Source organism: Acanthopagrus latus, chromosome 6, assembly GCF_904848185.1.
Source record: "Acanthopagrus latus isolate v.2019 chromosome 6, fAcaLat1.1, whole genome shotgun sequence".
In the NCBI taxonomy this organism is placed as follows: Eukaryota; Metazoa; Chordata; class Actinopteri; order Spariformes; family Sparidae; genus Acanthopagrus; species Acanthopagrus latus.
Window position 1 is genome coordinate 2,591,599 of NC_051044.1, and position 10,426 is coordinate 2,602,024.

At 42.9% G+C, this 10,426-nt stretch overlaps 1 protein-coding gene across 1 annotated transcript in view; it reads left to right on the top strand.

Annotated features, from left to right (window-relative positions):
- LOC119021446 (hemicentin-1-like) overlaps nucleotides 1-10,426 on the top strand; it is a 123,876-nt gene that overhangs the window by 17,131 nt on the left and 96,319 nt on the right. The window lies entirely within an intron of this gene.

Below are 10,426 nucleotides of genomic sequence, written 5' to 3' on the forward strand. Positions count from 1 at the left end.
AAATTATAATATAACAATAACTACAAATTACTGTGCAATGTATTACAAAAAGGAGTTTTCCCCAGTGAACGAGAGGGTCATCTTCCTGCACCTTTGGGTCAAGGATAGGTCTGTCACTGTTGTTTCGGCTTACGGGCCGAACAGCAGTGTAGAGTACCCGGCATTCTTGGAGGCGATGGGAGGGGTACTGCAGAGCGCTCCAACCAGGAACTCCGTCATTCTACTGGGGGACTTCAACGCTCACGTGGGCAGTGACAGTGTTACCTGGAGGGGTGTGACTGGGGGGAACGGCCTCCCCGATCTGAACCCGAGTGGTGTTCTGTTGCTGGACTTCTGTGCTAGTCACAGTTTTTCCATAACGAACACCATGTTCAAGCAAAAGGGTGTCCATATGTGCACATGGCACCAGGACACCCTAGGCTGGGGGTCAGTGATCGACTTTGTGGTCGTGTCATCTGACCTCCGGCCGTATGTCTTGGACACTCGGGTGAAAAGAGAGGCTGAGCTGTCAACTGATCACCACCTGGTGGTGAGTTGGATCCGCTGGCAGGGGAGGAAGCTGGACACACCTGGCAGACCCAAACGTATTGTGAGGGTCTGCTGGGAATGTCTGGCAGAACCCTCTGTCAAGGAGGTCTTCAACTCCCACCTCCGGGAGAACTTTGACCAGATCCCGAGGGAGGCTGGGGACATTGAGTCCGAATGGACCATGTTTTCCACTTCCATTGTCGGAGCTGTGGCCGTAAGGTCTCTGGTGCCTGTCGTGGCGGCAATCCCCAAACCCGGTGGTGGACACCGGAAGTAAGGGATGCTGTCAAGCTGATGAAGGAGTCCTATCGAGCCTGGTTGGCTTGGGGGACTCCTGAGGCAGCTGACGGGTACCGGCAGGCCAAGCGTGCGGCAGTATGGGCAGTCGAGGAAGCAAAGTCTTGGGTCTGGGAAAAGTTTGGGGAGGCCATGGAGGAGGACTATCGGTTGGCCTTGAGGAAATTCTGGTAAACCATCCAGTGCCTCAAGAAAGGGAGGCAGCCCTCCACCAACACTGTTTACAGTGGAGGTGGGGAGCTGTTGACCTCGACTGGGGATATCGTCAGGCGGTGGAAGGAATACTTCGAGGATCTCCTCAATCCCAATGACATGTCTTCCATAGAGGAAGCAGAGGCTGGGGACTCAGAGGTCGACTCATTCACACTCCTCAGCCTCCCTGGGAAAGTCTATTCCAGGGTACTGGAGAGGAGAGTTCAGCCGATAGTCGAACCTCGGATTCAGGAGGAACAATGCAGTTTTCGTCCTGGCCATGGAACACTGGACCAGCTCCATACCCTCTGCAGGGTGCTCGAGGGTTCATGGGAGTTTACCCAACCAGTCCACATGTGTTTTGTGGACTTGGAGAAGGCATTCGACCGTGTCCCTCGCGGCATTCTGTGGGAGGTGGTCCGGGAGCACGGGGTCGGAGGCCCTCTGTTAAGGGCTGTACGGTCCCTGTACGACCGGAGCAGGAGTCTGGTTCGCACTGCCGGCAGTAAGTCAGACCTCTTCCCGGTGCCTGTTGGACTCTGGCAGGGCTGCCCTTTGTCACCGGTTCTGTTCATTATTTTTATGGACATCATTTCTAGGTGCAGTCAGGGGCCGGAGGGGGTCCGGTTCGGGAGCCACTGGATTTCATCTCTGCTTTTTGCATATGATGTGGTCTTGTTGGCTCCTTCGAGCCAGTACCTCCAGCATATCCTGGGGCGGTTTGCAGCCAAGTGTGAAGCAACTGGGATGAAAATCAGCACCTGCAAGTCCAAGGCCATGGTTCTCGACTGGAAAAAAGTTGGCCTGCTCCCTCCAGGTTGGGGGAGAGTTCTTGCCTCAAGTGGAGGAGTTCAAGTGTCTTGGGGTCTTGTTCACAAGTGAGGGAAGGTTGGAACACAAGATTGGCAGGCGGATCGGTGCAGCAGCTGCAGTAATGCAGTTGTTGTATTGGTCTGTCGTGGTGAAGAGAGAGCTTAGCCGGTCAATCTACGTTCCTACCCTCACCTATGGACATGAACTTTGGGTCATGACCGAAAGAATAAGATCCCGGATACAAGCGGCTGAAATGAGTTTCCTCCGCAGGGTGGCGGTCTCTCCCTTAGAGACAGGATGAGGAGCTCTGTCACCTGGGAGGAGCTCGGAGTAGAGCTGCTGCTCCTCCACATCGAGAAGAGCCAGCTGAGGTGGTTTGGCCATCTGTATCGATGCCTCCAGGATGCTTTCCTCAGGAGGTGTTCCTGGCATGCCCCAACAAGAGGAGACCCCGAGGAAGACCCAGGACACACTGCTGTGACTATGTCACTCGGCTGGCCTGGGAACGCCTTGGGCTCCTACCGGAGGAGCTGGAGGAAGTGTCCGGGGAGAGGGAAGTCTGGATGTCCCTGCTCAGACAGCTGCCCCCGCAACCTGGCCCTGGCGAGTAGAGACTCAGGTGAGCGCAGGGCGAGGCTGCTGGCTGCAGAGGTGCTGGGCTGCTGGAAGTGGAGCCACTGGTAGCTGGATATGCTGGCAAACACTGAAGGTAGAACACAGAAATATTAGATCTCCTGAAATAAGCATGAAAACACAAGTAGTCTGACTAGAAGGCGATAAAGCCGGAGCCATGTGTCACGTCTGACTGACCAAATCATCTGGCAGCAGGTAGCGTGAAGACCAGAGGTCATCTGATGCTGAGTGGAAAACTCCACCCAGCGTCTCAGTGCATCTCTGCAAGCACAACAGGAAGAAAAACACCAAAAACACACAAATCCACCACAGAACAACGACAGACTGACTGTTGACTCCTCTCCAGTTAGTTAGAACTGTAGAAGCCTCTAAACGTCTTCAGGAAACTGAAACTAGTCCAGTTGTCTACGATTCAGCACTGAGAGTTACTGAGACCTGGATGACTGAGAACCTTCAGCAGAAGTTGGATTTGCTTGTATCTTTTCCTGAATCTAATCAAATACTATACACAGACGAGGTATTTCAGGCTCAAACTAATAAACTATGTTGATTTCTGAGCTTCTTGTGATTCTGATGGCATCGACACGCTTCAGACAAATTTGGGATCGTGGCAACAAAAGACTCCACAGGTGAGCAGGTGCTCTGGTAACAGGTGATGGTGTGATGAAGGCTCAGTCAGTCACAGGTCAGGTTGGAGAAGGTTCAACTCTGAAACACATAAATGTATACAGGACTCAGGAGCCCTGTGTGTGTGTGTGTGTGTGTGTGTGTGTGTAGAGTGTGTGTGTGTGTATGTGTGTGTGTGTAGTGTGTGTGTGTGTGTAGTGTGGGTAACATATCCTGTTCTGAGAACGCTGCTGTTTCTTCGTCCTCTGCAAACGTTCGATCATGGTTTTACTGTTGGAGGATATAAAGTTACAGTGAAACGGCTGTCAGGAGATAGAGTGGGTCATTTAGTAATCAGAAGGTCGCTGGTTCGAATACCAGCTCCCCCAAGCTGCATGTTGAAGTGTCCTTGAGCAAGACACTGAACCCCAAATTGCTCCTGATGGGCAGTTGGCACATTGCATGGCAGCTTCTGCATCAGTGTCAGGATGTGAAATAATTTGTAGGTCACTTTGGATAAATACGTCTGCTAAATGCCCTAAAATGTAGAAATGTAAATGTAAAACGTCTGTGAGAAATAGAAAACAATCTATTATATATTAATTATTCTCCTGAATGCTGCTCATTGGTTCCAACATGCTCATGCACACCAACTTTGGGAAGCTGTGTGTTAACTGAGGGCAGTGTGAGCAGAGGCCAGTGTTAACACCATGCAGGGCACATAGCAGGTTTTCTGACTGTTGGCTTTACCAGCAGTTTGTGTCTGATACTCTGACACTCCTGTGAAATGAGCTCAGGTCCTCTCCATCGACTCCAGTTCCTAATGTGTTCAATTGAACTGAGTTTAAACACACAGTATTAACTTCTGCCACGAGGAATCTCTCAATCTAACTGATGAAATAAAGACTTGAGGTGTTGAAGCAGTGTGAGGAATGTGGAAGTTGTCATAGTTAAAACATGTGGCGCTGATGCTTTATTTCTGAAATATTCATACAGGATGTGTTGCAGCCCTCACTGCCTGCAGGCTGGGAAACCACAACAGTTTGTGATGAACCAATCAGCGTGTTGAAGTTTTCTGTGAAGCTCCGTCATATAGAGGCTCCATCAGTGAGGTGAAGTCCTCAGAGGACATCAACAACTATGGAGCTTCTTCTTCTCGTGTGTCTCTGTCTGCTGAGCTGCTCTGGAGACGGTAAGAAAACTGATCATCATCACTGACAGTTTGTCATTTCACTTGATTTCATCTGAACAGGAACAATGTGGCAACATGCTGGATGTTAATCAGGCTGCTTTTTTCTTCTTTTTTTTTTAATCTTTATTGACAAGTAAGTAACATTACAATAAGAGATTTCATGAAATAAAGAACTAATCAGGAGAAATAATTATAAAAGAAAGATAATAACAAAAAGAGGTATATACATTGGTCACGCAGACAATACAAACTACAAAAAGTCTGTACATTCACCGATATTAATTTAAAAAATCATATAGTTATTGGTTGGATATTAAGATTATACATTCATCAGGCTGTCATAATATTGAAGAAATAGTTCTTTTTTTTTTTTCCTTTTACAATTCTGAGAGACATAAGAAAATAGTTCAGTTCAAGTAGAAACACCTTAAACTTCGGCGTTCATCCGGTGACGTTACATGTTCCCTGATTATCAGCGCACATCGATAGTATTGATCGGGTCGATTATAGAAGAATTATAGATGAATGATGATGAGTTTTATCTCGAGATGCATTATAATGATGTGTCGTCATCACTGCTGTGTGTGTGCGTGTTCGTGGGCGTCGTCTCCATCCTGCTGCAGACTCTCACAGGTTTCACAGAAACTCTTCTGATGAAATGAAACCTTCCAGACAACGTTGTAACCATGGTGTAGATACTGGGGGGGTATCATAATAGTTTTTTTTTGTTTTAAATACATTTCCCACAATTTTATGATATTTTATATATGAAAATTTGCACATTTAGAAGTTTTGAGGACAACACTCATTTGAATTCACATGTAAAGGAATATTCTGTGAAATTGCGTGGATTCCTACAAAATCAAGATAAAGCTTCTCTTTAAAATCCCATTAAGTGAAAATCAATGTTTTTCTCTCAAAGTTTTTACTCTATATCTCACCTGTATGCCAGTATCAGGCCCAGTGTTACTAGTTTTATTTACTGCCGACATGTCGGCGTAGGTTAAAACTAATGTTATCAAGCTGATTAAGTTCTCATTCAGATTTCTCACCTGATCATCTGGATCCACAGAGCAGGTCCCTGCCTGGCCTCTCCCTCTCCCTGCATCTCTGTGCTGCCTACATTGTGGCCAGATGCCTTTATTTTACCAGGAGAACAATGACTGACCTTGATGATCATTTTAATTAGATACATTGATTTTTCTGCTTGTGTTACTAGTTTATTTGCTTTAGCTATATAGTAAGTGGCAGTAAATAGCAGTGTACAATGTACAGTAGCGTTCACACATGCACTGCTATTCTGAACTGACCGGGACATTTCCTGGAGGAGCTGTATGTCTAACAAATGAGAGCAGAAACAGTGATGAGTTGATATAAGAGGTTTTAAGCTCCAAAAACTAGCTTTAAATTACATAAATGAACACCTTCATGCCATTAATGCAAGAATATGAATGTACTCCTGACACATAACTCCGCTTACATGACAACTTGACTTGAAAAAGAAGTCAATCTTCTGCTGCCTCTTTCTTTTTGGAATTCCTAACAGAATAAAAAAGAATAATGATCATGTTGAATAATGTCAAAATCAGTGGAAGTCGTCAGTTACCGTTAACTTTACCTGGCTACCTTGGCCTAATTGTTTGACACCTGGCATGCTTAATATTAGCTAACATGCCACAAAGCAAGACAGAGTTATTTACAGACAAAATTCTACATTATTAACTAGTTAAACAACCGTTTCATACCTCCAGTGTGTTCATGGTCTCCCGGCAGCTCCCTGTTAGCATGTAATTGTTTTACTTTCCCGGGCAGCCGGGACTTGTGGGTCTGGTCATATTGCTGTGATTGGCTTGATGGCTGTCAATCACTCTTAACTTGACCAATGGGCGCTGAGTGGCGCAGTTTTAATGTGCCTATACAGGCTGTTTGTAGAGCCTGCTACATATGAGATTTTAACCTTGCACACTTTACACTCAATTTTACTGTGTTTCCTGCCACATCACTATTGCAAACTGCTATTCATCAAAAACTCTTTCTCTTTGTTTGTTCATAGGCCCAGAAACAAAATGTGCATAGTTCACCTTTAATTATAGATATTTATTGTTAAAATATTGTTAGGAATTGAGGAGTGTGTCTTTAAGTTAGCTGCACACGTTCTAAGTAAGCGTAAATATATGATGTGCAGCAGGCAGAGAGACTCTTCAGTGAACATGTCACAACACACAAAGGTTTGAATGTGATGTTGACTCCATCCTCTCTGACACCAACGTGATCCGAACACAGAACACAAATGAAATCAAGTTGTGTGTTGGACTTTGGACTCTTTGAATAAACTAATGTAGTAATAAAGTGAACAGACACTGGTCAGTTCATCATCATCCGCTCTGAGCTGTAAGAATATGAACTGACAGAGGTTGGTGCTCGTTAGCAACATGTTCGAATTCTGCAGTTATATATTATTAAAAACTAAACTAAATGTCCATCATTGTTCCTCAAAGTCCAAGATGACGTCCTCAAATGTCTTTTTCTGTCCACAACACAACACATGTATATAAAACCAGAGCAGTGTATGTTGTCGTCTCTCTACCACTCACACTTTTTATCAACAATGCAGTAAAACCTGTTTGTGTGGTTTGACTTGATCTGGGTGAGACATCGTCTGATAAATGATAAGATCTGTCAAACCAACAGATTCTTAAAATGTTTCCTGGTTTTTGTTTCCTTCATGATGACTGGAGAGCAGCGACCTCAGAGATCGAGCTGTCAGAGTTCACACAGAGAGAGAAGCAACTTTCAGCTTCGTCTGATAATAAATCAGAGAAACATCAGTGAACATAATTCTGTTTAAAAACATAATTGTCTGTCATGTGAAACTTGAATCTGATGTCCTGAGAAAGTTCAGTGAAACAACATGTGTGTTCAGCTGTGGAACAGGATAGTTTGGTGGTTAGTTGTGTCTTTGAATCCAGTCCAATAAATCAAGATGTGACATGAATAAAACTACAACTTCTCCTGGTGTTATAAAGATGAACAGTTTCCACAGCTGAACACATTTTGTAACATTCAAACACAAACGCTCAATAACAGAAACCTGATTAACTTTACTGTAAGATTAAATATACTTAAAATATGTCAGTACAAGCTGGACACAACCAAAACTATCATGTTAGAGGAAACAGCTGTTTGAGTTTTTGTTGTGTAAAGTTGTTATCTGACTTTGTTTCCTGATGACTCAGCATGTTAACATACTGAGTAACATGTTTTTGTCTTCCAGCTGTCAGAGTGGTCGTGGAACAAGACAGTGATGCTGTTTTACCCTGTTTGATCAGCCCCAAGGAGGACATCTCAGGAAAGGCTTTTGACTGGAAGAAAGATGGTCAGGATGTGTTCTTTAATGATCCAGCCGGCCACACAACTCAAGGTCGGGACTTCACAGATCGAGTCTCACATTTTCAAGATCAACTGCAGAACGGCAACGCCTCCATAAAGATCACAAGAACAAAGAAAACAGACAGCGGGAACTACAGCTGCATTTTTCCACATCTTCAGAGTCAAACATCCATCATCGAGCTTGTTGTTGGTGAGTGTTTTCATTAAACAGTTAAAGATGTCGCTCATTTACTGCTGCGACTGGTTCCAGAGTCCCAGATGGACTTTTGTTCAGTGGTCAGAATCCACATCTGGCAGGGCCTCGAGCCCACAGAGCTGCAGCCACATCTGGAGAGACGACCTCTGTATCAAACATGCTGATATCAGAGACACACTGCAGATTATGTCTCTCTGTACAATGAAGCTTCAGCCGTCTGTAGGAGATGAAATATGACTTTTACACAGTATTACCTGTCTGTTTCAAAACTATCTAACATGTGTTTGTTTTGCCTTTCAGATCCAGTCTTAAAAGACAGAACAGGTGAAAACATCCCAGGTGAGTCCTGATTGTGCTGACGTCACTCTCCACCTCTACATGTCTCTGTAAATGTCTTCTCAGGCCTGTCAGTCTGAACACTTACATCTGTGGGCCTGAACCTCTCTGTGTTCACCTGACTGGGATCAGTCGTCACTTACAGGTGGACACGTTTATTATATTATAGTTATACAACAACATCTTTTCAGTCCAAGAAGCCTGTGTGTTATTAAATCTGATGCTTTTATTCAGATTGTCTCATTACATGAAGAAGTTACTGTGCAATATGCTGCAGTAAAATAATTAATTACAGCATTTCCCCCAAATCCTCCATATAAAGTCTTTTTACTGACATGAAAGAATAATGTCATCTACTTTATTAATGTAGTTTAGTGTCAGGTTCATTCTGGGTTCATGACTTTAACTTTATGTTTAATATTTATGTAACAATCCTTCTGAGTCCCAACATCACAATATTCCTTTTCTTATTTTTTATCTCAGTAATGATGAAATAGTTTATCTGTAAGTTGAAAGAAGCTCTTTCTGCAGCAGCAGTGACATTTGAAGCCTCTGACATCATCAATAAACTGTGACATCATCAAACTTCACCTGATATTCTTCACCTGACACGAGCTCTGACACAGGAGCAGCCATCAGATGGACTTTCTGAGCTTCTGTAACTCAGGACAAAAACTCCTGTTGACCTCAATCAGGATTAATGTTAATAATGTTTTGGTACAAAGACCTTCATCAGCTTCCATCAGGAAAATGCTTCAGTGTTTCCATTTGTTTCCTCCTTTAGTTTAATAATACACTGAACTAGGTTTGTCAGAATTGTCCAGAAAATCATTTAAATTATTAATATTTTAAAATCATTCGAATATGCTGAAAATTCTTAACATGCCTCTAAAACAGACTGGAATAAGTTTTCCTTATATTTGTGTTATTTATTGCATCACAGATATTTTAGTATCACAGAAAAGATGCAGGTTCATCTTGTGACACTTAAAAATAAGTCAGAATCAACATGACTGTACTTTATTAAGCTGGACATCTTTTAATGTCACTGGTGTTTATACTAATAATAATTGAAATTCACCATTATCAACTTATCAACTCGTGTTTTTATAGCAAACCACAATCGAAGTCTTCTGTCCTCCCGTCACTTCACTGGACCAACTTTTAGTGACAGATGAGAAATAATTTAAACATTTTTAAAGCGATGCACCAATCATATGTATATTGAATCAAATGTAAGGGCAGATGTTTCTGTTGGAAAACTAAATGTCTCAAAGACATTAAACACTCTAATAGTTAAAAAAACTGTAGTTTGTAATGTTTGAAATATCGTCCCATAAAATGCTGCTGGAGGTTTTTATTGTGTTTTTCTCTTCACAGTAAACTGAATACAAGCAGAGTGTAGATGAACAAAATCACAATATGACATTAATAATGCTGAAACTGACTCTTTATGATCTGTTGTTTATATAATGTGTTCACAGGTGCAGCTCTAAAGCCAGTTATTCATACACTTCGTGATACAAAGTACTGGCGTCTGCTGCAGTGTGAAGCTCGTGGTGTTTCACCTCTCACAGTAGAGTGGAAGAACGCTGCTGGTAACATCCTCAAAAATGTGTCGACTCCAATATCAGAAACAGGAAGTCATTCATCCATCACTCTCAACATTACTGTGACCAAGACTGACGACTACAGCTGTGTAGCTACACAGAAGCAATTCAGCCATCAGGTTGCTGCTGTGACCTCTGTGTATATCCAAGGTGAGATTCCTTAGTTAGTTCTGATTTAATATGTAAATAATAATGATAATATCTTTCTCACACACACACACACACACACACACACACACACACACACACCAGGATTAAACAAACAGAAAATAACTTTCTGTTCAGTCTGAATTCACCTTTTAGGAACATGAACATCATTAATTATTGTCTTTGTGACGATGTACAACATTTATTAATCATTAACACTCTATGTGCTGTATGTGATATGCAGTTAGATTCACAGTGTTACACTCACTCTGTTTACAGTAAATATATTTCAGAGGAAACATCTGAGGACAGTTATGATGCTCACTGACAAGTTTGTGCATCAAACTGCAGAAATCTTTATTTGACTTTATATTTCATTGTAAAAGTTTGAGTCAGAACAGTTGTGTTGTGTTGTGTTGTGTTGTGTTGTGTTGCAGCAGATCATTAATGTGCGCCTCATAAAGTGGCCACAGTGTGTTTGTTATT